The sequence below is a fragment of the Anser anser genome, assembly GCF_964211835.1.
Source record: "Anser anser genome assembly, chromosome: 12".
Taxonomy (NCBI): domain Eukaryota; kingdom Metazoa; phylum Chordata; class Aves; order Anseriformes; family Anatidae; genus Anser; species Anser anser.
The window spans coordinates 950,894-977,412 of record NC_139733.1 but is presented as its reverse complement, the minus strand read 5'-3'; the positions used below and the strand labels follow the sequence as shown (position 1 = coordinate 977,412).

Below are 26,519 nucleotides of genomic sequence, written 5' to 3'. Positions count from 1 at the left end.
GCACAGGCACCACTGGGGATGCAGTGACGCGAGTCCAGAGAGTGCACTGGCACCAATGGGCATGCACTGCAGTCACTCCAGAGAGTGCACTGGCACCACTGGGGATGCAGTGCAGTGAGTCCAGAGAGTGCACTGGCACCACTGGGGATGCACTGCAGTGAGTCCAGAGTGCACTAGCACCACCGGGAATGCACTGCAGTGAATCCAGAGAGTGCACTGGGGATGCAGTGCAGTGAGTCCAGAGAGTGCACTGGCACCACTGGGGATGCAGTGACGCGAGTCCAGAGACTGCACAGGCACCACTGGGGATGCAGTGACGCGAGTCCAGAGAGTGCACTGGCACCAATGGGCATGCACTGCAGTCACTCCAGAGAGTGCACTGGCACCACTGGGGATGCAGTGCAGTGAGTCCAGAGAGTGCTCTGGCACCACTGGGGATGCAGTGCAGTGAGTCCAGAGAGTGCACTGGCACCACTGATGATGCAGTACAGTGAGTCCAGTGAGTGCACTGGCAGTTCTGGGGATGTTGTGCAGTGACTCGAGAGAGTGCACTGGCACCACTGGGGATGCAGTACAGTGAGTCCAGAGAGTGCATTGGCACCAGTGGAGATGCAGTGCAGTGAGTCCAGTGAGTGCACTGGCACCACTGGGGATGCACTGCAGTGAGTCCACAGAGTGCACTGGTACCACTGGGGATGCAGTGCAGTGAGTCCAGAGAGTGCACTGGCACCACTGGGGATGCACTGCAGTGAGTCCAGAGAGTGCACTGGCACCACTGGGGATGCAGTGCAGTGAGTCCAGAGAGTGCACTGGCAGCACTGGAGATGCAGTGCAGTGAGTCCAGAGAGTGCACTGGCACCACTGGGGATGCACTGCAGTGAGTCCAGAGAGCGCACTGGCGCCACTGGGGATGCACTTCAGTGAGTCCACAGAGTGCACTGGCACCACTGAGAATGCACTTCAGTGAGTCCAGAGAGTGCACTGGTACCACTGGGGATGCACTGCAGTGAGTCCAGAGAGTGCACTAGCACCACTGGGGATGCAGTGCAGTGAATCCAGTGAGTGCACTGGCACCACTGGGGATGCAGTGCAGTGAGTCAAGAGAGTGCACTGGCTCCACTGGGGATGCACTGCAGTGAGCCCAGAGAGTGCACTGGCACCACTGGGGATGCGGTGCCGGGAGTCCAGAGAGTGCACTGGCACCACTGGGGATGCAGTGCAGTGAGTCCAGAGAGTGCACTGGCACCACTGGTGATTCACTGCAGTTACTCCAGAGAGTGCACTGGCACCACTGGGGATGCGGTGCGGTGAGTCCAGAGAGTGCACTGGCACCACTGGGGATGCAGTGCAGTCAGTCCAGTGAGTGTACTGGCACCACTGGGGAAACACTGCAGTGAGTCCAGAGAGTGCACTGGCACCACAGAGAATGCCCTTCAGTTAGTCCAGAGAGTGCAAAGGCACCACTGGGGATGCACTGCAGTGAGTCCACAGAGTGCACTAGCACCACTGGGGATGCAGTGCAGTGAGTCCAGAGAGTGCACTGGCACCACTGGGGATGCACTTCAGTGAGTCCAGAGAGTGCACGCGCTCCACTGGGGATGCAGTACAGTGAGTCCAGAGAGTGCACTGGCACCACTGGGGATTCAGTGCAGTAAGTCCAGAGAGTGCACTGGCAGCACAGAGGATGCAGTGCAGTGAGTCCAGAGAGTGCTCTGGCACCACTGGGGATGCAGTGCAGTGAGTCCAGAGAGTGCACTGGCACCACTGGGGATGCACTTCAGTGAGTCCAGAGAGTGCACTGGCACCACTGGTGATGCACTGCAGTGAGTCCAGAGAGTGCACTGGCACCACTGGGGATGCACTGCAGTGAGTCCAGAGAGTGCACTGGCACCACCTAGAATGCACTTCAGTGTGTCCAGAGAGTGCACTGGCACCACTGATGATGCACTGCAGTGAGTCCAGAGAGTGCACTGGCACCACTGGGGATGCAGTGCAGTGAGTCCAGAGAGAGCACTGGCAGCACTGGGGTGCAGTGCAGTGAGTCCAGAGAGTGCACTGGCACCACTGGGGATGCACTACAGTGAGTCCAGGGATAGCACTGGCACCACTGGGGATGCAGTGCAGTTAGTCCAGAGAGTGCACTGGCACCACTGGGGATGCACTGCAGTGAGTCCAGAGAGTGCACTGGCACCACTGGGGATGCACTGCAGTGAGTCCAGAGAGTGCACTGGCACCACTGGGGATGCAGTGCAGTGAGTCAAGAGAGTGCTCTGGCAGGAATGGGGATGCAGTTCAGTGAGTCCAGAGAGTGCACTGGCACCAATGGGGATACAGTGCAGTGAGCCAAGAGAGTGCACTGGCAGGACTGGGGATGCAGTGCAGTGAGTCCAGAGAGTGCACTGGCACCACTGGGGATGCCCTGCAGTGAGTCCAGAGAGTGCACTGGCACCACTTGGGATGCCCTGCAGTGAGACCAGAGAGTGCAATGGCACCACTGGGGATGCCCTGCAGTGAGTCCAGAGAGTGCACTGGCAGCGCTGGGGATGCAGTGCAGTGAGTCCAGAGAGTGCACTGGCACCACAGGTGATGCACTCCAGTGAGTCAAGAGAGTGCAATTGCACCACGGGGGATGCAGTGCAGTGAGTCCAGAGAGCGCACTGGCACCACTGGGGATGCACTGCAGTGAGTCCAGAGAGTGCACTGGCACCACGGGGGATGCAGTGCAGTGAGTCCAGAGAGCGCACTGGCACCACTGGGGATGCACTGCAGTGAGTCCAGAGAGTGCACTGGCACCACGGGTGAATGCACTGCAGTGAGTCCAGAGAGCGCACTGGCACCACTGGGGATGCACTGCAGTGAGTCCACAGAGTGCACTGGCACCACTGGGGATGCAGTGCAGTGAGTCCAGAGAGTGCACTGGCACCACTGGGGATGCACTGCAGTGAGTCCAGAGAGTGCACTGGCACCACTGGGCATGAAGTGCAGTGAGTCCAGAGAGTGCACTGGCACCACTGAAAATGCACTTCAGTGTGTCCAGAGAGTGCACTGGCACCACAGGGGATGCACTGCAGTGAGTCCAGAGAGTGCACTAGCGCCACTGGGGATGCAGTGCAGTGAGTCCAGAGACTGCACTGGCACCACTGGGGATGCAGTGCAGTGAGTCCAGAGAGTGCACTGGCACCACTGAAAATGCACTTCAGTGTGTCCAGAGAGTGCACTGACACCACTGGGGATGCACTGCAGTGAGTCCAGACAGTGCACTGGCACCACTGGGGATGCAGTGCAGTGAGTCCAGAGACTGCACTGGCACCACTGGGGATGCAGTGCAGTGAGACAAGAGAGTGCACTGGCACCACTGGGGATGCACTGCAGTGAGTCCAGAGAGTGCACTGGCACCACTGGGGATGCACTGCAGTTAGTCCAGAGAGTGCACTGTCACCACTGGGGATGCAGTACAGTGAGTCCACATAGTGCACTGGCACCAGTGGGGATGCAGTACAGTGAGTCCAGAGAGTGCACTGGCACCACTGGACATGCAGTGCAGTGAGTCCAGAGAGTGCACTGGCACCACTGGGGATGCACTTGAGAGACTCCACAGAGTGCACTGGCAACACTGGGGATGCAGTGCAGTGAGTCCAAAGACTTCACTGGGACCACTGGGGATGCAGTGCAGTGAGTCCAGAGAGTGCACTGGCACCACTGGGGATGCAGTGAAGTGAGTGCAGAGAGTGCACTGGCACCACTGGGGATGCACTGCAGTGAGTCCAGAGAGTGCACTGGCACCACTGGGGATGCACTACAGTGAGTCCAGAGAGTGCACTGGCACCACTGGGGATGCAGTGCAGTGAGTCCAGAGAGTGCACTGGCACCACTTGGGATGCAGTGCAGTGAGTCCAGTGAGTGTACTGGCACCACTGGGGATGCACTTCAGTGAGCCCAGAGAGTGCACTGGCACCACTGAGAATGCACTTCAGTGAGTCCAGAGAGTGCACTGGCACCACTGGGGATGCACTGCAGTGAGTCCAGAGAGTGCACTGGCACCACAGGTGATGCACTCCAGTGAGTGAAGAGAGTGCACTTACACCACGGGGGATGCAGTGCAGTGAGTCCAGAGAGCGCACTGGCACCACTGGGGATGCACTGCAGTGAGTCCACAGAGTGCACTGGCACCACTGGGGATGCACTGCAGTGAGTCCAGAGAGTGCACTGGCACCGCGGGGGATGCACTGCAGTGAGTCCAGAGAGCTCACTGGCACCACTGGGGATGCGCTGCAGTGAGTCCACAGAGTGCACTGGCACCACTGGGGATGCAGTGCAGTGAGTCCAGAGAGTGCACTGGCACCACTGGGGATGCACTGCAGTGAGTCCAGAGAGTGCACTGGCACCACTGGGCATGCAGTGCAGTGAGTCCAGAGAGTGCACTGGCACCACTGAAAATGCACTTCAGTGTGTCCAGAGAGTGCACTGGCACCACTGGGGATGCACTGCAGTGAGTCCAGAGAGTGCACTAGCGCCACTGGGGATGCAGTGCAGTGAGTCCAGAGAGTGCACTGGCACCACTGGGGATGCACTGCAGTGAGTCCAGTGAGTGCACTGGCACCACTGGTGATGCAGTGCAGTGAGTCCAGAGAGTGCACTGGCACCACTGGGGATGCAGTGCAGTGAGTCCAGAGAGTGGCGCTCCAGCCTCGGTTTCCGCTCCAGCCGCGTCAACCGCTCCAGCCGCGGTAGCCCCTCCAGCCGCGGCAGACGCTCTAGACGCTCCAACCGCGTCAGCCTCTCCAGCCGCGTTAGCCCCTCCAGCCGCGGCAGCCGCACCAGCCGCGGCAGCCGCTCCAGCCGCGGCAGCCGCTCCAGCCGCTCCAGCCGCGGTAACCGCTCCAAACGCAGCAGGAGCTCCAGCCGCGGCAGCCGCTCCAGCCGCTCTAGCCGCGGCAGCCGCTCCAGCCGCTACCGAGTGGAGCGGCTGCCACGGCTGGAGCGGTTGCCGCGGTTGGAGCGCTTGCCGCGTTTGGAGCGGCTGCCGCGGCTTCCGCGGCTGGTGCGGCTGCCGCGGTTGGAGAGTCTGCCGCGTATGCCGCGGACGGAGCGGCTGCCGCGGCTGGAGCGGCTGCCGCGGCTGCCGCGGCTGCCGAGGCTGGAGGGCTACCGCGGCTGGAGCGACTGCCGCGACTGGAGTAGTGCAGTGAGTCCAGAGAGTGCACTGTCACCTTTGGGGATGCACTGCAGTGTCTGCAGAGAGTGCCCTGGCACCACTAGGGATGCAGTGCAGTGAGTCCAGAGAGTGCACTGGCACCACTGGGGATGCAGTGCAGAGAGTCCAGAGAGTTCACTGGCACCACTGGAGATGCACTTCAGTGAGTGTAGAGACTGCACTGGCACCACTGGGGATGCACTTCAGTGTGTCCAGAGAGTACACTGGCACCACTGGTGATGCACTGCAGTGAGTCCAGAGAGTGCACTGGCACCACTGGGGATGCACTGCAGTGAGTCCAGAGAGTGCATTAGCACCACTGGGGATGCATTGACGCGAGTCCAGAGAGTGCACTGGCACCACTGGGGATGCACTGCAGTCACTCCAGAGAGTGCACTGGCACCACTGGGGATGCGGTGCAGTGAGTCCAGAGAGTGCACTGGCACCAATCAGGGTGCAGTGCGGTGAGTCCAGGGAGTGCACTGGCACCACTGGGGATGCAGTGCAGTGAGTCCAGAGAGTGCACTGGCACCACTGGGGCTGCAGTACAGTGAGTCCAGAGAGTGCACTGGCACCACTGGGGATGCAGTGCAGTGAGTCCAGAGAGTGCACTGGCACCACTGGGGATGCACTGCAGTGAGTCCAGAGTGCACTAGCACCACTGGGGATGCAGTGCAGTGAGTCCAGAGAGTGCACTGGCACCACTGGGGATGCACTGCAGTGAGTCCAGAGTGCACTAGCACCACTGGGGATGCACTGCAGTGAGTCCAGAGAGTGCACTGGCACCACCGGGAATGCACTGCAGTGAGTCCAGAGAGTGCACTGGCACCACTGGGGATGCAGTGCAGTGAGTCCAGAGAGTGCACTGGCACCACTGGGGATGCACTGCAGTGACTCCAGAGTGCACTAGCACCACTGGGGATGCACTGCAGTGAGTCCAGAGAGTGCACTGGGGATGCAGTGCAGTGAGTCCAGAGAGTGCACTGGCACCACTGGGGATGCAGTGACGCGAGTCCAGAGACTGCACAGGCACCACTGGGGATGCAGTGACGCGAGTCCAGAGAGTGCACTGGCACCAATGGGCATGCACTGCAGTCACTCCAGAGAGTGCACTGGCACCACTGGGGATGCAGTGCAGTGAGTCCAGAGAGTGCACTGGCACCACTGGGGATGCACTGCAGTGAGTCCAGAGTGCACTAGCACCACCGGGAATGCACTGCAGTGAATCCAGAGAGTGCACTGGGGATGCAGTGCAGTGAGTCCAGAGAGTGCACTGGCACCACTGGGGATGCAGTGACGCGAGTCCAGAGACTGCACAGGCACCACTGGGGATGCAGTGACGCGAGTCCAGAGAGTGCACTGGCACCAATGGGCATGCACTGCAGTCACTCCAGAGAGTGCACTGGCACCACTGGGGATGCAGTGCAGTGAGTCCAGAGAGTGCTCTGGCACCACTGGGGATGCAGTGCAGTGAGTCCAGAGAGTGCACTGGCACCACTGATGATGCAGTACAGTGAGTCCAGTGAGTGCACTGGCAGTTCTGGGGATGTTGTGCAGTGACTCGAGAGAGTGCACTGGCACCACTGGGGATGCAGTACAGTGAGTCCAGAGAGTGCATTGGCACCAGTGGAGATGCAGTGCAGTGAGTCCAGTGAGTGCACTGGCACCACTGGGGATGCACTGCAGTGAGTCCACAGAGTGCACTGGTACCACTGGGGATGCAGTGCAGTGAGTCCAGAGAGTGCACTGGCACCACTGGGGATGCACTGCAGTGAGTCCAGAGAGTGCACTGGCACCACTGGGGATGCAGTGCAGTGAGTCCAGAGAGTGCACTGGCAGCACTGGAGATGCAGTGCAGTGAGTCCAGAGAGTGCACTGGCACCACTGGGGATGCACTGCAGTGAGTCCAGAGAGCGCACTGGCGCCACTGGGGATGCACTTCAGTGAGTCCACAGAGTGCACTGGCACCACTGAGAATGCACTTCAGTGAGTCCAGAGAGTGCACTGGTACCACTGGGGATGCACTGCAGTGAGTCCAGAGAGTGCACTAGCACCACTGGGGATGCAGTGCAGTGAATCCAGTGAGTGCACTGGCACCACTGGGGATGCAGTGCAGTGAGTCAAGAGAGTGCACTGGCTCCACTGGGGATGCACTGCAGTGAGCCCAGAGAGTGCACTGGCACCACTGGGGATGCGGTGCCGGGAGTCCAGAGAGTGCACTGGCACCACTGGGGATGCAGTGCAGTGAGTCCAGAGAGTGCACTGGCACCACTGGTGATTCACTGCAGTTACTCCAGAGAGTGCACTGGCACCACTGGGGATGCGGTGCGGTGAGTCCAGAGAGTGCACTGGCACCACTGGGGATGCAGTGCAGTCAGTCCAGTGAGTGTACTGGCACCACTGGGGAAACACTGCAGTGAGTCCAGAGAGTGCACTGGCACCACAGAGAATGCCCTTCAGTTAGTCCAGAGAGTGCAAAGGCACCACTGGGGATGCACTGCAGTGAGTCCACAGAGTGCACTAGCACCACTGGGGATGCAGTGCAGTGAGTCCAGAGAGTGCACTGGCACCACTGGGGATGCACTTCAGTGAGTCCAGAGAGTGCACGCGCTCCACTGGGGATGCAGTACAGTGAGTCCAGAGAGTGCACTGGCACCACTGGGGATTCAGTGCAGTAAGTCCAGAGAGTGCACTGGCAGCACAGAGGATGCAGTGCAGTGAGTCCAGAGAGTGCTCTGGCACCACTGGGGATGCAGTGCAGTGAGTCCAGAGAGTGCACTGGCACCACTGGGGATGCACTTCAGTGAGTCCAGAGAGTGCACTGGCACCACCTAGAATGCACTTCAGTGTGTCCAGAGAGTGCACTGGCACCACTGATGATGCACTGCAGTGAGTCCAGAGAGTGCACTGGCACCACTGGGGATGCAGTGCAGTGAGTCCAGAGAGAGCACTGGCAGCACTGGGGTGCAGTGCAGTGAGTCCAGAGAGTGCACTGGCCCCACTGGGGATGCACTACAGTGAGTCCAGGGATAGCACTGGCACCACTGGGGATGCAGTGCAGTGAGTCCAGAGAGTGCACTGGCACCACTGGGGATGCACTGCAGTGAGTCCAGAGAGTGCACTGGCACCACTGGGGATGCACTGCAGTGAGTCCAGAGAGTGCACTGGCACCACTGGGGATGCAGTGCAGTGAGTCAAGAGAGTGCTCTGGCAGGAATGGGGATGCAGTTCAGTGAGTCCAGAGAGTGCACTGGCACCAATGGGGATACAGTGCAGTGAGCCAAGAGAGTGCACTGGCAGGACTGGGGATGCAGTGCAGTGAGTCCAGAGAGTGCACTGGCACCACTGGGGATGCCCTGCAGTGAGTCCAGAGAGCGCACTGGCACCACTTGGGATGCCCTGCAGTGAGACCAGAGAGTGCAATGGCACCACTGGGGATGCCCTGCAGTGAGTCCAGAGAGTGCACTGGCAGCGCTGGGGATGCAGTGCAGTGAGTCCAGAGAGTGCACTGGCACCACAGGTGATGCACTCCAGTGAGTCAAGAGAGTGCAATTGCACCACGGGGGATGCAGTGCAGTGAGTCCAGAGAGCGCACTGGCACCACTGGGGATGCACTGCAGTGAGTCCAGAGAGTGCACTGGCACCACGGGGGATGCAGTGCAGTGAGTCCAGAGAGCGCACTGGCACCACTGGGGATGCACTGCAGTGAGTCCAGAGAGTGCACTGGCACCACGGTTGAATGCACTGCAGTGAGTCCAGAGAGCGCACTGGCACCACTGGGGATGCACTGCAGTGAGTCCACAGAGTGCACTGGCACCACTGGGGATGCAGTGCAGTGAGTCCAGAGAGTGCACTGGCACCACTGGGGATGCACTGCAGTGAGTCCAGAGAGTGCACTGGCACCACTGGGCATGAAGTGCAGTGAGTCCAGAGAGTGCACTGGCACCACTGAAAATGCACTTCAGTGTGTCCAGAGAGTGCACTGGCACCACAGGGGATGCACTGCAGTGAGTCCAGAGAGTGCACTAGCGCCACTGGGGATGCAGTGCAGTGAGTCCAGAGACTGCACTGGCACCACTGGGGATGCAGTGCAGTGAGTCCAGAGAGTGCACTGGCACCACTGAAAATGCACTTCAGTGTGTCCAGAGAGTGCACTGACACCACTGGGGATGCACTGCAGTGAGTCCAGACAGTGCACTGGCACCACAGAGAATGCCCTTCAGTTAGTCCAGAGAGTGCAAAGGCACCACTGGGGATGCACTGCAGTGAGTCCACAGAGTGCACTAGCACCACTGGGGATGCAGTGCAGTGAGTCCAGAGAGTGCACTGGCACCACTGGGGATGCACTTCAGTGAGTCCAGAGAGTGCACGCGCTCCACTGGGGATGCAGTACAGTGAGTCCAGAGAGTGCACTGGCACCACTGGGGATTCAGTGCAGTAAGTCCAGAGAGTGCACTGGCAGCACAGAGGATGCAGTGCAGTGAGTCCAGAGAGTGCTCTGGCACCACTGGGGATGCAGTGCAGTGAGTCCAGAGAGTGCACTGGCACCACTGGGGATGCACTTCAGTGAGTCCAGAGAGTGCACTGGCACCACCTAGAATGCACTTCAGTGTGTCCAGAGAGTGCACTGGCACCACTGATGATGCACTGCAGTGAGTCCAGAGAGTGCACTGGCACCACTGGGGATGCAGTGCAGTGAGTCCAGAGAGAGCACTGGCAGCACTGGGGTGCAGTGCAGTGAGTCCAGAGAGTGCACTGGCCCCACTGGGGATGCACTACAGTGAGTCCAGGGATAGCACTGGCACCACTGGGGATGCAGTGCAGTGAGTCCAGAGAGTGCACTGGCACCACTGGGGATGCACTGCAGTGAGTCCAGAGAGTGCACTGGCACCACTGGGGATGCACTGCAGTGAGTCCAGAGAGTGCACTGGCACCACTGGGGATGCAGTGCAGTGAGTCAAGAGAGTGCTCTGGCAGGAATGGGGATGCAGTTCAGTGAGTCCAGAGAGTGCACTGGCACCAATGGGGATACAGTGCAGTGAGCCAAGAGAGTGCACTGGCAGGACTGGGGATGCAGTGCAGTGAGTCCAGAGAGTGCACTGGCACCACTGGGGATGCCCTGCAGTGAGTCCAGAGAGCGCACTGGCACCACTTGGGATGCCCTGCAGTGAGACCAGAGAGTGCAATGGCACCACTGGGGATGCCCTGCAGTGAGTCCAGAGAGTGCACTGGCAGCGCTGGGGATGCAGTGCAGTGAGTCCAGAGAGTGCACTGGCACCACAGGTGATGCACTCCAGTGAGTCAAGAGAGTGCAATTGCACCACGGGGGATGCAGTGCAGTGAGTCCAGAGAGCGCACTGGCACCACTGGGGATGCACTGCAGTGAGTCCAGAGAGTGCACTGGCACCACGGGGGATGCAGTGCAGTGAGTCCAGAGAGCGCACTGGCACCACTGGGGATGCACTGCAGTGAGTCCAGAGAGTGCACTGGCACCACGGGTGAATGCACTGCAGTGAGTCCAGAGAGCGCACTGGCACCACTGGGGATGCACTGCAGTGAGTCCACAGAGTGCACTGGCACCACTGGGGATGCAGTGCAGTGAGTCCAGAGAGTGCACTGGCACCACTGGGGATGCACTGCAGTGAGTCCAGAGAGTGCACTGGCACCACTGGGCATGAAGTGCAGTGAGTCCAGAGAGTGCACTGGCACCACTGAAAATGCACTTCAGTGTGTCCAGAGAGTGCACTGGCACCACAGGGGATGCACTGCAGTGAGTCCAGAGAGTGCACTAGCGCCACTGGGGATGCAGTGCAGTGAGTCCAGAGACTGCACTGGCACCACTGGGGATGCAGTGCAGTGAGACAAGAGAGTGCACTGGCACCACTGGGGATGCACTGCAGTGAGTCCAGAGAGTGCACTGGCACCACTGGGGATGCACTGCAGTTAGTCCAGAGAGTGCACTGTCACCACTGGGGATGCAGTACAGTGAGTCCACATAGTGCACTGGCACCAGTGGGGATGCAGTACAGTGAGTCCAGAGAGTGCACTGGCACCACTGGGGATGCAGTGCAGTGAGTCCAGAGAGTGCACTGGCACCACTGGGGATGCACTTGAGAGACTCCACAGAGTGCACTGGCAACACTGGGGATGCAGTGCAGTGAGTCCAAAGACTTCACTGGGACCACTGGGGATGCAGTGCAGTGAGTCCAGAGAGTGCACTGGCACCACTGGGGATGCAGTGAAGTGAGTGCAGAGAGTGCACTGGCACCACTGGGGATGCACTGCAGTGAGTCCAGAGAGTGCACTGGCACCACTGGGGATGCACTACAGTGAGTCCAGAGAGTGCACTGGCACCACTGGGGATGCAGTGCAGTGAGTCCAGAGAGTGCACTGGCACCACTTGGGATGCAGTGCAGTGAGTCCAGTGAGTGTACTGGCACCACTGGGGATGCACTTCAGTGAGCCCAGAGAGTGCACTGGCACCACTGAGAATGCACTTCAGTGAGTCCAGAGAGTGCACTGGCACCACTGGGGATGCACTGCAGTGAGTCCAGAGAGTGCACTAGTACCACTGGGGTTGCAGTGCAGTGAATCCTGTGAGTACACTGGCACCACTGGGGATGCAGTGCAGTGAGTCCAGAGAGCTCACTGGCACCACTGGGGATGCAGTGCAGTGAGTCCAGAGAGTGCACTGGCACCACTGGAGATGCAGTGCAGTGAGTCCAGTGAATGCACTGGAACCACTGGGGATGCAGTGCAGTGAGTCCAGAGAGTGCACTGGCACCACTGGGGATGCACTGCAGTGAGTCCAGTGAGTGCACTGGTACCACTGGGCCTGCAGTGCAGTGAGTCCAGAGAGTGCACTGGCACCACTGGGGATGCAGTGAAGTGAGACCAGAGAGTGCACTGGCACCACCGATGATGCAGTACAGTGAGTCCAGTGAGTGCACTGGCACCACTGGGGATGCACTTCAGTGAGTTCAGAGAGTGCACTTGCACCACTGGGGATGGGTTTCAAGCCAACTGCATTAACCGCTCATGCTTCTTTCTTATGAGACGTTAGTAAACCAATTACATAGCCTTGTCAAGACTAAATCACAGGTAAAAATCCTGTACATCTCATGTGGCCAACCACTCCCAACTAGGATTCCAAGAACCAGGAGGTTCGGTGAAAATAGGGCTAGTGCTATTAGAGGGGTGATTATTAGGGTAAGCCCTAAGCTGTCTTTAATGGAGAAGTATGGGTGGAATGGGATTTTGTCGCAGTCTGATACGATTCCTAGTGGGTTATTTGAGCCTGATTCGTGTAGGAAGGTTAGGTGGACTAGGGTGATTCCTGCAATTAGGAAGGGCAGTAGGAAGTGGATGGCGAAGAATCGGGTTAAGGTTGGATTGTCTACTGAGAATCCTCCTCAGGCTCATTCTACTAGAGTTTGCCCAATGTACGGGATGGCTGAGAATAGGTTGGTGATTACGGTGGCCCCTCAGAATGACTTTTGTCCTCATGGTAGGACATACCCTACGAAGGCAGTTGCTATTAGGGTGAGTAGGAGGGTTACTCCTGTGTTTCAGGTTTCTTTGTATAGGTAGGAGCCGTAGTAGAGGCCTCGTCCGATGTGTAAGTAGATGCAGATAAAGAAGAGCGAAGCACCGTTGGCGTGGAGGTTGCGGATGAGCCATCCGTACTGGACGTCTCGGCATGTGTGAGCTACTGAGGAGAAGGCGAGTGAAGTGTCTGCGGTGTAGTGTATGGCTAGTAGCAGGCCTGTTAGGATTTGTGTGGCTAAGCAGATGGCTAGAAGGGAGCCGAAGTTTCATCAGGCAGAGATGTTGGAGGGGGCGGGTAGGTCGATTAGGGAGTTGTTGATTATATTTAGTAGGGGATGGGATTTGCGGATGTTAGGGGCCATTAGTGAGTCTGTGTGTTATTAGGATTATTACCAGGATGGAGAGGGCGAAGGATCCTAGGTAGGCCTTAATTAGCCCTGTGTGTATTGAGGTTGCGGCTTTGCTTGCGGCTACTTGTAGTTCAGCAAGGCCCTCTGGCCCTATTTTTTTGAGTCAGGAGAGGTCGATCAAGTGTAGGGCAATGTTTTGTCCCTTTTCTAGTAGGTTTTTGGAGAAGAATCGGTGTACTAGGGGGTTGAAGTACCCTAATGCAGAGGAGAAGTTTATGAGGGGGTTTGGTTTGGGGTGAGTGAGGGTGTGTGCTATGTTCGATAGTTCTAGGGCTAGGATGATTCCTAGGATTGTTATGAGGATGGCAGCGGTTTTGGTGATAAGGGGTATGGTTATTGGGGGGGTTTTGGTTGGTGTGATGAAAGAGGTAATGATTATTCCTGCTGTAATGCTGCCTAGGGCGAGTCGGGTTAGGGGGGCGGTGATTAGTGGGTTGTTTTCGTTTATTGATACTATTGGGGGGATTCGGGTTTGTCCAGCTTGGACTAGGATGGTTATGCGGATGCTGTAGGTTGCGGTGAATGCTGTGGCTATAAGGGTTAGGAGTAGGGCTCAAGTATTTAGGTATGATGTGTTTAAGCTTTCGATGATGAGGTCTTTTGAGTAGAATCCGGCTAGGAATGGGGTTCCTATCAGCGCCAGGTTTCCGATGGTTAGGCAGGAAGTAGTGACTGGGAGTATTTTCTGTAGGCCTCCTATCTTTCGGATATCTTGTTCTCCGTTTAGGTTGTGGATGATAGACCCTGAGCATAGGAATAGTATGGCTTTAAAGAAGGCATGGGTTGAGATGTGTAGGAAGGCTAGTTGTGGGAGGTTTAGTCCGATAGTGACTATTATTAGTCCTAGTTGGCTGGATGTTGAGAAAGCAATGATTTTTTTGATGTCATTTTGGGTTAGGGCGCATGTGGCAGCGAATAGGGTTGATAGAGCACCTAGGCATAGGCAGGCAGTTAGGGCTGTCTGGTTGGTGGCTAGCAGGGGGTGCATGCGGATGAGCAGGAAGATTCCGGCTACTACTATGGTACTGGAGTGCAGTAGGGCTGATACTGGGGTGGGGCCTTCTATTGCTGCGGGCAGTCATGGGTGGAGTCCAAATTGGGCGGATTTTCCTGCGGCTGCGAGGATTAATCCTATGAGGGGGAGGATTGGGGTTTGGTGGGGGTGTACGGCTTGTTGGATCTCTCAGGTGTTGAATGTTGAAGCTAGTCATGCTATGCTCAGGGTCAGTCCGACGTCTCCGATTCGGTTGTAGATTACGGCTTGTAGGGCGGCGGTGTTGGCATCTGCTCGGCCTTGTCATCAGCCGATGAGAAGGAAGGACATGATTCGTACTCCTTCCCAGCCTACGAATAGGAGGAATATGTTGTTTGCGGTTGTTAGGAGGAGTATGGCGACTAGGAATGTCAGTAGGTAGGTGAAAAATTTTGTTACGTATGGCTCTGAGGCCATGTATCATATGGCGAATTGTAGGATTGATCATGTTACAAATAGGGCGATTGGAAGAAATGTTATTGAGTATTGGTCTATTTTTAGGCTCAGGGGGATTTTAAAGTTTATAATGAATTTTCACTCCCAGTGGCAGGTGACAGATTCTACTCCCGAGTAGATGAATGCGGTTGTAGGGGCTAGGCTAATTAGGAATGCGGTTTTAACAGCGCGGGTGGTGGCTTGTGGGGTGTTTTTAAAGTTTTTAAATAGAAATGGCAGGATGATTGGGGTTAGGAGGATTGTCAGCGTGAGTAGTGTGAGGGAGTTGATTAGTAGTGTGGGGTTCACTCCTTTTACTTGGATTTGCACCAAGATGGGTGGTTCCTAAGACCAGTGGATTGCTGTTATCCTTTAAAAGTAAGGGGGCTGAGGTTTTAGGCTCAGATGTAAGAGTTAGCAGCTCTTGTTGGTTAAACCCTCCCCTCGGCAGGTAAGAAGGTTTGAACTTCTATTCTTAGAATCACAGTCTAATGTTTGGTTTAAACTATACTTGCATGAGGGGATTCCGGAGATCAGTTCGGGTTTGAGGATTAGGAGGAATATTGGGATAATGTGGAGTGTTATGAGCAGGTGTTCTCGCGTGGTTGAGTTTTGCATAGATGTGATGTGGGAGGGGATTGAGCCTCGTTGGGTCATTAGTAGTATGAATAAGGTGTAGGAGGCGGTTAGTAGGGTTGCGATTCCTGTTAGGATGATCGTGAAGGCAGATCAGTTGAATAAGGTGATTATAATGGTTAGCTCTGCTATGAGGTTTGTTGTTGGGGGTAAGGCTATGTTTGTTAGATTGGCCAGCAATCATCAGGTAGCTATGAGTGGTAGGAGAGGTTGTAGGCCTCGTGTGAGTAGTAGAATTCGGCTGTGCGTACGTTCATAGTTTGTGTTGGCTAGGCAGAATAGTATGGAGGAAGTTAGTCCATGGGAAATTATTAGGATCATTGCCCCTGAGAATGATCAGTGGGTTTGGATTATTCCTGCGGCGATAACTAGGCCTATGTGGCTAACGGATGAATAAGCGATTAGTGATTTTAGGTCTGTCTGTCGTAGGCAGATTGAGCTAGTCATTAGGGCGCCTCATAGGGCCAGGGTTAGGAAGGGGTAGTGCAGGAGGTTGGACAGTGGGCCCATAAATAGAGTGACTCGTATAATTCCGTATCCTCCTAGCTTTAGTAGTAGGGCGGCGAGGAGTATTGAGCCTGCGATGGGTGCTTCTACGTGGGCTTTTGGCAGTCAGAGGTGTAGGCCGTATAGTGGGGCTTTTACTATGAATGCTATGAGCAGTGCTAGACCTGATAGTATTCCTGTCCATGAGGTGGATAGGGTTGGGTGGGTTAGTTGTAGGGTTGGCAGGTGCAGGGTGCCAATTTTCACGTATAGGTGTATGATTGTGATTAGCAGGGGTAGAGAGCTTACTGGCGTGTAGAATAGCAGGTAGATGCCAGCGCTTAGGCGTTCTGGTTGGTTCCCCCATCGGGTGATTAAGATTAGGGTGGGAATGAGGGTTGCTTCAAATGAGATGTAAAATAGTGCTAGTTCTGTGGTGGAAAAGGCTAGTAGGATGAATGGCTGGACTGCGACTAAGGTTGAGATAAAGATTCGTTTGCGTTGTAGGGGTTCTTGTTGCAGGTGGTTTTGGCTTGCTATGATTATGAGTGGGAGTAGTCAGCAGGATAGTACTAGGAGGGGGGATGAGATTTGGTCAATTCCTGTTCAGTTGGATAAAAATTTGTAGGGGTAGTAGGTTGGGATTAATCACTGTAGGCTTAGGGCAGCGATTAGGAGGCTGTATAAGGTGGTGTTAGTCCATAGAAATTTTGGTGGAGACAGCAGGGCTGTTGGAAGAAGTATGATTGTGGGTAGGATGATTTTTAGCATTGCAGGAGGTTTAGGTTGTGTAGATGGTCGGAGCCATGTGTGCGGGTGGAGGCTGCTAGGATGGCCAGGCCTGTGCCCGCCTCACACGCTGAGAAGGTTAGCATGAGAATTGGTACCATGGTGAATGAGGAGACTTGGTTTTCGATGGATCATATTGATAGGCCTACGAATATCGATAATATTATGCTTTCAAGGCATAGTAGGGCGGATACTAGGTGGGTTCGGTGGAAGGCTAGTCCTAGTCCGCTGAAAATGAAGGCTGAGTAGAAGCTTAAATGTAGGGGCGACATAAGAAAGTTACAGGGTTGGCTGTAATCTGCTGGGTCGAAACCAGCTATCTTTTTGGTTAGACTAACTTTCTGTTATTCTGCTCATTCTAGGCCCCCTTGAATTCACTCGTAGGCCAGTCCGAGTGTTAGGAGAAGGAGGATCACTACAGTTCAGGTGAGGGTCATTAGGGGGGATTGGAGTTGGACGGCTCATGGCAGGGGGAGTAGGAGGGCGATTTCTAGGTCGAATAGGACGAACAGGATGGCTACTGAGGAAGAATCGGACTGAGAATGGTAATCGAGCAGATCCAAGTGGGTCGAATCCACATTCGTACGGTGAGAGTTTCTCTGAGTCGGGGTTTATTTGGGCGAGTCAGAAGTTTAATGCGGTTAGGGCGGCGCTTAGGATTGATGATAGGGCGAATATGAACATGAGTGCGTTCATTGCTCTCCTCTGGGTTTATACCAGATTCTAGAGATTGGAAGTCAATTGTAATTAATATACTAGAAGAGCAAGATCCTCATCAGTAGATGGTTATGTAGAGGAATAGTCAGATGACGTCTACGAAGTGTCAGTATCAGGCTGCTGCCTCGAATCCGAAGTGGTGGTCTGATGTAAAGTGGAACTTGATCAGTCGGAAGAGGCAGACGGTCAGGAAGGAGGATCCGATGATTACGTGGAGTCCGTGGAATCCAGTGGCAACGAAGAAGGTAGATCCGTAGACGCTATCGGCGATTGAGAATGGGGCTTCGTGGTATTCTATTGCTTGTAGGGCTGTGAAGTAGAATCCCAGGAGGATCGTTAGGGTTAGGGCGTGGATGGCGTGTTTTCGGTTTCCTTCTGTGATGCTGTGATGGGCTCACGTTACGGTAACGCCTGAGGCTAGTAGGATGGCTGTGTTTAGTAGGGGGACTTCTATCGGGTTGAGTGGTTTAATTCCTGTTGGGGGTCATTGGCCTCCTAGTTCTGGGGTTGGGGCCAGGCTCGAGTGGAAGAACGCTCAGAAGAACCCTAAGAAGAAGAATGCTTCGGATGTGATGAAAAGGATTATGCCGTATCGTAGGCCTTTTTGGACTGTGGGAGTGTGATGGCCTTGGAAGGTGCTTTCTCGTACAATGTCTCGTCATCATTGGAGTATTACTAGGAGTATTGAGATGAGGCCTAGGGTTAGTAGTATGGATGAGTTGTAGTGGAATCACATGATTAATCCTGAGGTTGTGAGTAGGGCGGCGGCTGCCCCGAAGATTGGTCAAGGGCTTGGGTCAACTATGTGGTATGAGTGTGCTTGGTGTGCCATTAGATGTTTTCTTGTAAGTATAGGCTTAGAAGGAGCACGAAGACGTAGGCCTGGATTATGGCTACTGCTACTTCTAGGATGGTTAGGAGTAGTAGGATGATTATTGTTAGGATGGATACTGCAGGAAGGGTGGGTATTAATGCAATGGAGGCTGTAGAGATGAGTTGGATGAGTAAGTGTCCTGCTGTAAGGTTGGCTGTAAGGCGGACTCCGAGGGCTAGGGGGCGGATTAGTAGGCTGGTTGTTTCGATCAGGATTAGTGCGGGGATTAGGGGTGTAGGGGTACCTTCGGGTAATAGGTGGGCTAAAGAGGCTGATGGTTGGTTTCGTAGGCCTGTTAGTAGTGTGGCGAGCCATAGTGGGAAGGCTAGGGCTATGTTCATAGATAGTTGGGTGGTTGGGGTGAATGTATATGGAAGGAGGCCTAGAAGGTTGATTGTAAGAAGTATGATTATTAGGGATGTAAATATTATGGCTCATTTGTGGCCATTTTTGTTGAGTGGGACTATTAGTTGTTTTGTGATTAGGTGAAGGAGTCATGTTTGGATAGTAGAAAGGCGGTTGTTGATTCATCGGTTGTTTGGGGACGGGAATAGTAGGGCTGGGAAGAGTAGGGATAGTAGGATTAAGGGGATGCCGAATAGATTGGGGCTGGAAAATTGGTCAAAGAAGCTTAGGTTCATGGTCAGGATCATGGTGTGGGTTTGGTAGTGAGGGAGGTCTTATTTGATGGGGGGTTGGTTGTGGTGAAGGCTAGTAGTTTTGGTTGGATGAGGAGTGCTAGGGTTAATCAGGTTATAATTATGATTGAAAATCATGGTGCGGGGTTAAGCTGTGGCATATCATTAAGGAGGGGGAAGTCCCTCTTTGGCTAGCTTAAAAGGCTAGTGCTGTTGCATAGCTTCTTAATGATTAGGATGATGATAGAAGGGACGATCAGGCCTCGAAATGTGGGAGTGGGGTTGATTCTACTACAATGGGTATGTAGCTGTGATTAGCCCCGCAAATTTCTGAGCATTGTCCGTAAAAAATCCCAGGCCGGGTGGTAATGAATGAAGTTTGGTTTAGTCGGCCTGGGATTGCGTCTGTTTTAACTCCGAGCGTTGGGACTGCTCAGGAGTGGAGTACGTCTCCTGCAGTAATGATCACGCGGATGGGGGATTCTATTGGGATAACTACGCGGTGGTCAACTTCTAGCAGTCGGAAGTGGCCGTTGGGTAAGTCTGGGGTGGGCACTATGTAGGAGTCGAATGATAGGTCTTTGAAGTCTGTGTATTCGTAGCTTCAGTATCATTGGTGGCCGATGGCTTTTAGGGTGAGGTCTGGTTCATCGATTTTGTCCATTATGTAGAGGATTTGTAGGGATGGGAGGGCGAGGAGTACCAGGACGATAGCAGGTAGGATTGTCCAGATCAGCTCTACTTCTTGGGCGTCTACAGCATTGGACGAGAGTTTTTCTGTTAGTATGTGGGCTAAAAGGTAGAGAACTAGGCTGCAGATAGCTAGGGCAACGATTAGGGCGTGGTCGTGGAATTCAACGAGTTCTTCTATGATGGGTGATGAGGCGTCTTGGAATCCTAGTTGGGAGTGGTTGGCCACATGAGATGTACAGGATTTTTACCTGTGATTTAGTCTTGACAAGGCTATGTAATTGGTTTACTAACGTCTCATAAGAAAGAAGCATGAGCGGTTAATGCAGTTGGCTTGAAACCAGCATGTGAGGGTTCGATTCCTTCCTTTCTTGTACTTGGACGAAGGCCGGTTCCTCGAAAGTATGGTATGGGGGAGGGCAGCCGTGGATTCATTCAACGTTTGTGGTAGTTAGTTCTGGTTGTAGGACTTTTCGTTTGGCCGGAAAGGCTTCTCAGATGATGAATATTAGTATGATTACGGCTACTATTGAGATTAGGGAGCCGATGGAGGAAATGGTGTTTCATAGTGTGTAGGCGTCGGGATAGTCCGAGTATCGTCGGGGTATTCCTGCTAGGCCTAGGAAGTGCTGGGGGAAGAACGTTAGGTTTACTCCTGTAAATATTACCCCGAAGTGGGCTTTTGCTCATGTTTGGTGTAGGGTAAACCCAGTGAGTAGTGGGAATCAGTGAGTAAATCCTGCTAGAGGCCATCCTAGTATAGGTAGAAGGTAAGTAAGGCCAATTTGGGGCTGTAAACTAGGATGATGGCGATTCAGCCTAAGTGGGAGATGGACGAGAAGGCTAGGATTTTGCGTGTTTGTGTTTGGTTCAGTCCTATTCAGCCTCCTAGTGCTGTTGAGGCTAGGGCCATGGCGGTGAGTAGAGCTGGGTCGAGGGATTTAGATGTTAGTAGGAGCAGGGTTAGTGGGGGGAATTTTATGAGGGTCGAGAGTAGCAGGGCTGTTATTAGTGGCGATCCTTGTAGTACTTCTGGGAATCAGAAGTGAAATGGCACTAGGCCCAGTTTAATAGCGATTGCTGCTGTCAGTAGTAGACAGGAGGTTGGGTGGTTTATTTGTGTGATGTCTCATTGGCCGGTGACTCAGGCATTGGTTATGCTAGAGAATAGGACCAGGGCGGAAGCAGCTGCTTGGGTTAGGAAGTATTTCGTTGCGGCTTCTACTGCTCGTGGGTGGTGGGATTTGGCAATTAGGGGAATGATGGCTAGTGCGTTGATCTCCAGTCCTGTCCAGGCCAGAACTCAGTGGTTGCTGGAAATTGTGATTGTGGTGCCCAAGATGAGGCTGAAGGTTATGATTGGGGTCGCGTAAGGGTTCATTAGTAGAGGAGGGGGTTAAACCATCATTTTCGGGGTATGGGCCCGATAGCTTGATTAGCTGACTCTACTAGAAAATAATATAAGGGAAGTATGGAGAATTTTGATTTCTCTTGTGTGGGTTCAATTCCTACTTTTCTAAGGTCAACAGGAAATGAGAGGGCTGTTATACCTCTATGTTCACTTTATCATAGTGACCCTTTGTAGTTCAGGCACATTTCCTTATGTAAGGAGGTAGGCCTGCATAGCAGATAGGTATGCTGATGTGTCAGAGGCACAGAGCTAGTGTGAGGGGTAGGAAGTTTTTTCATAGTAGGTGCATTAGTTGGTCATATCGGAATCGTGGGTATGAAGCTCGGACCCATAAGAAACCAGAAGATAGTAGGAGGACTTTTGTGGCTAGGATGACGGGGAATAGTTCTGTGGGTGGCCCTAGGGCGCTTGGGTTTAGGAATATGATGGCTGTAAGTGTATTTATTAGCATAATGTTCGCATATTCAGCTAGGAAGAATAAGGCGAAGGGTCCTGCGGCGTATTCAACGTTAAACCCTGAGACTAGCTCAGATTCACCCTCTGTGAGGTCAAAAGGAGCTCGGTTTGTCTCTGCTAGGGTGGATACGTATCATATTATTGCTAGGGGTCATGAGGAGAAAATGAAGTATAGAGGCTCCTGTGCGACGGCAAAGGAGCTGAGTGTGTAGCTTCCGCTTAGTATGATTATTGATAGCAGGATTATGGCCAGTGTCACTTCGTATGAAATGGTCTGTGCTACTGCCCGTAGGGCTCCGATTAGTGCGTATTTTGAGTTCGAGGCTCAGCCTGATCATAGGACTGAGTAGACGGCTAGGCTTGACATGGCTATTAGGAAGAGAACTCCGAGGTTTAGATCTGCTAGGGGAAATGGGAGTGGTAGTGGTGCTCAAGTGGTGAGGGCTGGGACAAGGGCTAGTATTGGTATCAGAATGAATAGAAGTGGGGAAGAGGTAGAGGGTCGGATGGGCTCTTTGGTAAATAGTTTCAGTCCGTCCGCAAATGGTTGAAGTAGGCCAAAAGGCCCGACAACGTTAGGGCCTTTGCGGGATTGTATGTAGCTTAGGATTTTCCGTTCTACTAGGGTTAGGAAGGCTACGGCAATCAGGATTGGGATGATGTATAGGAGGGATATAATGAGGCAGCTTAGTGTTGTTATTTGAATCATGGGTGAAGCTAGGGAGAGGATTTGAACCTCTGGGGAAAGGGCTTAAGCCTTCTGCACTTGCCGGGCTCTGCCACTCTAGCTGGTCCTTTTCTAGGATTGAAAGTGGTGGGGGAAGGCCCTGTTCACGGTTTAGTTGGTTTCACTGCTTAGAGGGGGGGGGCGTGCTTGTGGTATTGGCCCCACTTTCCCGGTCCTTTCGTACTGGGGAGAGTGTGTCATAGATAGAAACCGACCTGGATTGCTCCGGTCTGAACTCAGATCACGTAGGACTGTTAATCGTTGAACAAACGAACCCTTAATAGCGGCTGCACCATTAGGATGTCCTGATCCAACATCGAGGTCGTAAACCCCCCTGTCGATATGGGCTCTTGAGGGGGATTGCGCTGTTATCCCTGGGGTAGCTTGGTCCATTAATCAATTATATTGGGTCTGGTCACTGTTAGCACTTTGAGGGGTAGCTCTAGGTAAAGAGGTATGGTCTTGTTTTTGGAGGATTTGTTCTCCTCCAAGGTCGCCCCAACCGAAAAATATCGACCAGGCTCTGCGATGGTAGTGGCCCCAGTGGGGTTGATTGAGGATTCGCGGTGGTCGTTGATTTTTAAGTTCCACAGGGTCTTCTCGTCTTATGTTCACATCCCCGCTTTTGCACGGGGAGATCAATTTCACTGATTATCTGTGAGAGACAGTTAAGACCTCGTTTAGCCATTCATACAAGTCTCGATTTATGGGACAATTGATTGCGCTACCTTTGCACGGTTAGGATACCGCGGCCGTTAAACCTAAGTCACCGGGCAGGCATCACCTTCAATACTTGTTTAATTTGCTGAAGGCTATGTTTTTGGTAAACAGTCGGGCCTTATTAATTTGCCGAGTTCCTTTCACAGATTTTAATCGCTCTTATAGGCGCTCCTGAGTCGGGTTAACAGGGTTAGTTAATACGTGGTCTTGTAGGGGTTTTTGTATCTGTCTAGGTCTGTTAATAATGTTTCTATGTAAGCTTGCGCCGTTAGAGGGGTGTGGCCCTGAGTTACTTATTTTAGCATTAATTCTCCTATATTCATAGGTTGACCTGTTTGTGATAAGGGAATCATCTTATTTTGGTATTTTTAGGTGGTGGAGCTTTGACGCACTCTTTTTTGATGGCTGCTTTAGGGCCCACGGTAGGATCAGTAGTAAGAATTATCCGCTAGTCGAGGTTGTGTCCTTTTTTAATGGAGCTGTCCCTCCATTAAATAGCTCTTAATCATCTCATTAGGGTTCAGGATGTCCGGTAGGGAGGATTAAGGGGGAACTTAGATTCGTTTCACAGGTAACCAGCTATCACCCAGCTCGGTTGGCTTTTCACCTCTACTGACAAGTCATCCCACTCTTTTGCAACAGAGACGGGTTCGCTCTCTTTAACTGCTTGAAAGTAGCTCGCTTGGGTTTCGGGGGGGCAAACTTTAGTTCACTTTGCTTGGTTGTTCTCGCTAAACCATGATGCAAAAGGTACAAGGGTTGATCTTTGCTGTCTGTCGCTTTGATTGTTTCACTGCTATTTCATCTTTCCCTTACGGTACTGGGGTCTCTATCGCGTCTAAGTGTCTTTTCTATCGCCTATACTAAGACTGTAAAATGCTTTAGTTTAATTAGTTTAGTAAATTCTTTAGTTTTGGTGTACTATTTGTGTGGTTGAGCTAGAGGGGGGGCTTCAAGACGATCCGGTCTAGTAGATATCTTTCAGGTGTAAGCTGAGTGCTTTGGTGTTATAGCTACGTCTTGATATTCTAAGTACACCTTCCGGTACACTTACCTTGTTACGACTTACCTCATCTTCAGCGTATTTATGGTATTAGTTATGTGGGATGTGGCTTTTGAGGAGGGTGACGGGCGGTATGTACGTGCCCCAGGGCCGGCTTAAAGTAGGCTCTATTGTCCCACTTTACTGCTAAATCCGCCTTCCAGAAGTGGTTTCACGCTTCTTTCCGTGTGCCCTATGAATAGGGAATGTAGCCCATTTCTTCCACTCCATAGGCTATACCTTGACCTGTCTTATTAGCGGGGTGCTATTGTGTCCACTGTTGTGCTCTCATTCGAGGTGGGCTGGCGACGGCGGTATGTAGGCTGTGTTGGCAAGGGGTGGTTGGGTTAATCGGGGATTATCGATTGTAGAACAGGCTCCTCTAGGTGGGTTTGGGGCACCGCCAAGTCCTTAGAGTTTTAAGCGTTTGTGCTCGTAGTTCTCTGGCGGATACTTCGGTAAAGTAAGTATCAAGATTTAGGGCCAGGCATAGTGGGGTATCTAATCCCAGTTTGGGCCCTGGCTTTCGTGGGTTTAAATCAGTCGTTAGTTCCTAAGATCATCTTAATGGTGTGTTTAGGTGCATCTTGGGCTTATGACAGCTCAGTTGCATTTTGATCTTAGTTAGCTAGGATAGGCATTTTACCACTCTTTACGCTGTGTCAATAGGACGGTTGATTTGGGTTTCTTGTATGACCACGGTGGCTGGCACAAGATTTACCAACCCTTGAAGTTAGGCTGTTGCTATAACTAAGTCAAGTTTGCACTCATTGCTTAATGTTAATTACTGCTGAATACCCGTGGGGGCGTGGCTTAGCGAGGCGTCTTGGGCTACTACTTGGGTGTGCCTGATACCCGCTCCTCAAGGCCTGTATGGGGGTAGGTGGTCGAGGGCGTTTACACTGGGGCGCGGATACTTGCATGTATATATTTAGCAAAAACCAACCGTAAGGTTAGGACTAAGTCTTTTGTCCGCAGGCATGTTTTATGCCATCTTGGCAACTTCAGTGCCATGCTTTGTGTTAAGCTATGTGGACGGGGGTGTGGTTAGCTGATAGTTGAGTGGTGAGTGAGAGTGAAGTATATGAAATTATTGCTTGTGTTTACTATTTTTAGTACTGGAGTTTCTCTAAGTCCTAGGACTAGGAGGAAATGGTGTTTCATAGTGTGTAGGCGTCGGGATAGTCCGAGTATCGTCGGGGTATTCCTGCTAGGCCTAGGAAGTGCTGGGGGAAGAACGTTAGGTTTACTCCTGTAAATATTACCCCGAAGTGGGCTTTTGCTCATGTTTGGTGTAGGGTAAACCCAGTGAGTAGTGGGAATCAGTGAGTAAATCCTGCTAGAATGGCAAAGACGGCGCCTATGGATAGGACGTAGTGGAAGTGGACACTATTTGTCTGATCCGTACTAATTACCGCCATCCTACTCCTTCTATCACTCCCCGTACTCGCCGCCGGTATTACAATATTACTAACTGATCGAAACCTAAACACCACATTCTTCGACCCCGCTGGAGGAGGAGACCCAATCCTGTACCAACACCTATTCTGATTCTTCGGACACCCAGAAGTCTATATTCTGATCCTACCGGGGTTCGGAATCATCTCACACGTAGTCACGTACTACTCAGGCAAAAAGGAGCCCTTCGGCTACATGGGAATAGTCTGAGCCATACTATCCATCGGCTTCCTAGGATTCATCGTCTGAGCTCACCACATGTTTACAGTAGGAATAGACGTTGATACCCGAGCCTACTTTACATCAGCCACTATAATCATTGCCATCCCTACCGGAATCAAAGTATTTAGCTGACTAGCCACCCTGCACGGAGGAACAATCAAATGAGACCCCCCCAATACTATGAGCTCTAGGATTTATCTTCCTATTTACCATCGGAGGATTAACAGGAATCGTTCTTGCAAACTCTTCCCTAGACATCGCCCTGCACGACACGTACTACGTAGTTGCCCACTTCCACTACGTCCTATCCATAGGCGCCGTCTTTGCCATTCTAGCAGGATTTACTCACTGATTCCCACTACTCACTGGGTTTACCCTACACCAAACATGAGCAAAAGCCCACTTCGGGGTAATATTTACAGGAGTAAACCTAACGTTCTTCCCCCAGCACTTCCTAGGCCTAGCAGGAATACCCCGACGATACTCGGACTATCCCGACGCCTACACACTATGAAACACCATTTCCTCCATCGGCTCCCTAATCTCAATAGTAGCCGTAATCATACTAATATTCATCATCTGAGAAGCCTTTTCGGCCAAACGAAAAGTCCTACAACCAGAACTAACTACCACAAACGTTGAATGAATCCACGGCTGCCCTCCCCCATACCATACTTTCGAGGAACCGGCCTTCGTCCAAGTACAAGAAAGGAAGGAATCGAACCCTCACATGCTGGTTTCAAGCCAACTGCATTAACCGCTCATGCTTCTTTCTTATGAGACGTTAGTAAACCAATTACATAGCCTTGTCAAGACTAAATCACAGGTAAAAATCCTGTACATCTCATGTGGCCAACCACTCCCAACTAGGATTCCAAGACGCCTCATCACCCATCATAGAAGAACTCGTTGAATTCCACGACCACGCCCTAATCGTTGCCCTAGCTATCTGCAGCCTAGTTCTCTACCTTTTAGCCCACATACTAACAGAAAAACTCTCGTCCAATGCTGTAGACGCCCAAGAAGTAGAGCT

General features: G+C 53.0%; 1 long non-coding RNA gene across 1 annotated transcript in view; it reads left to right on the top strand.

Annotated features, from left to right (window-relative positions):
- Positions 1–12,207: 12,207 nt before the first annotated feature.
- LOC310880203 overlaps positions 12,208–26,519 on the top strand; it is a 79,192-nt gene continuing 64,880 nt past the window's right edge. Inside the window, exon 1 of the long non-coding RNA XR_014571529.1 lies at positions 12,208–13,747. This is a non-coding gene — a long non-coding RNA (uncharacterized lncRNA). The remainder of the gene's footprint in view (positions 13,748–26,519) is intronic.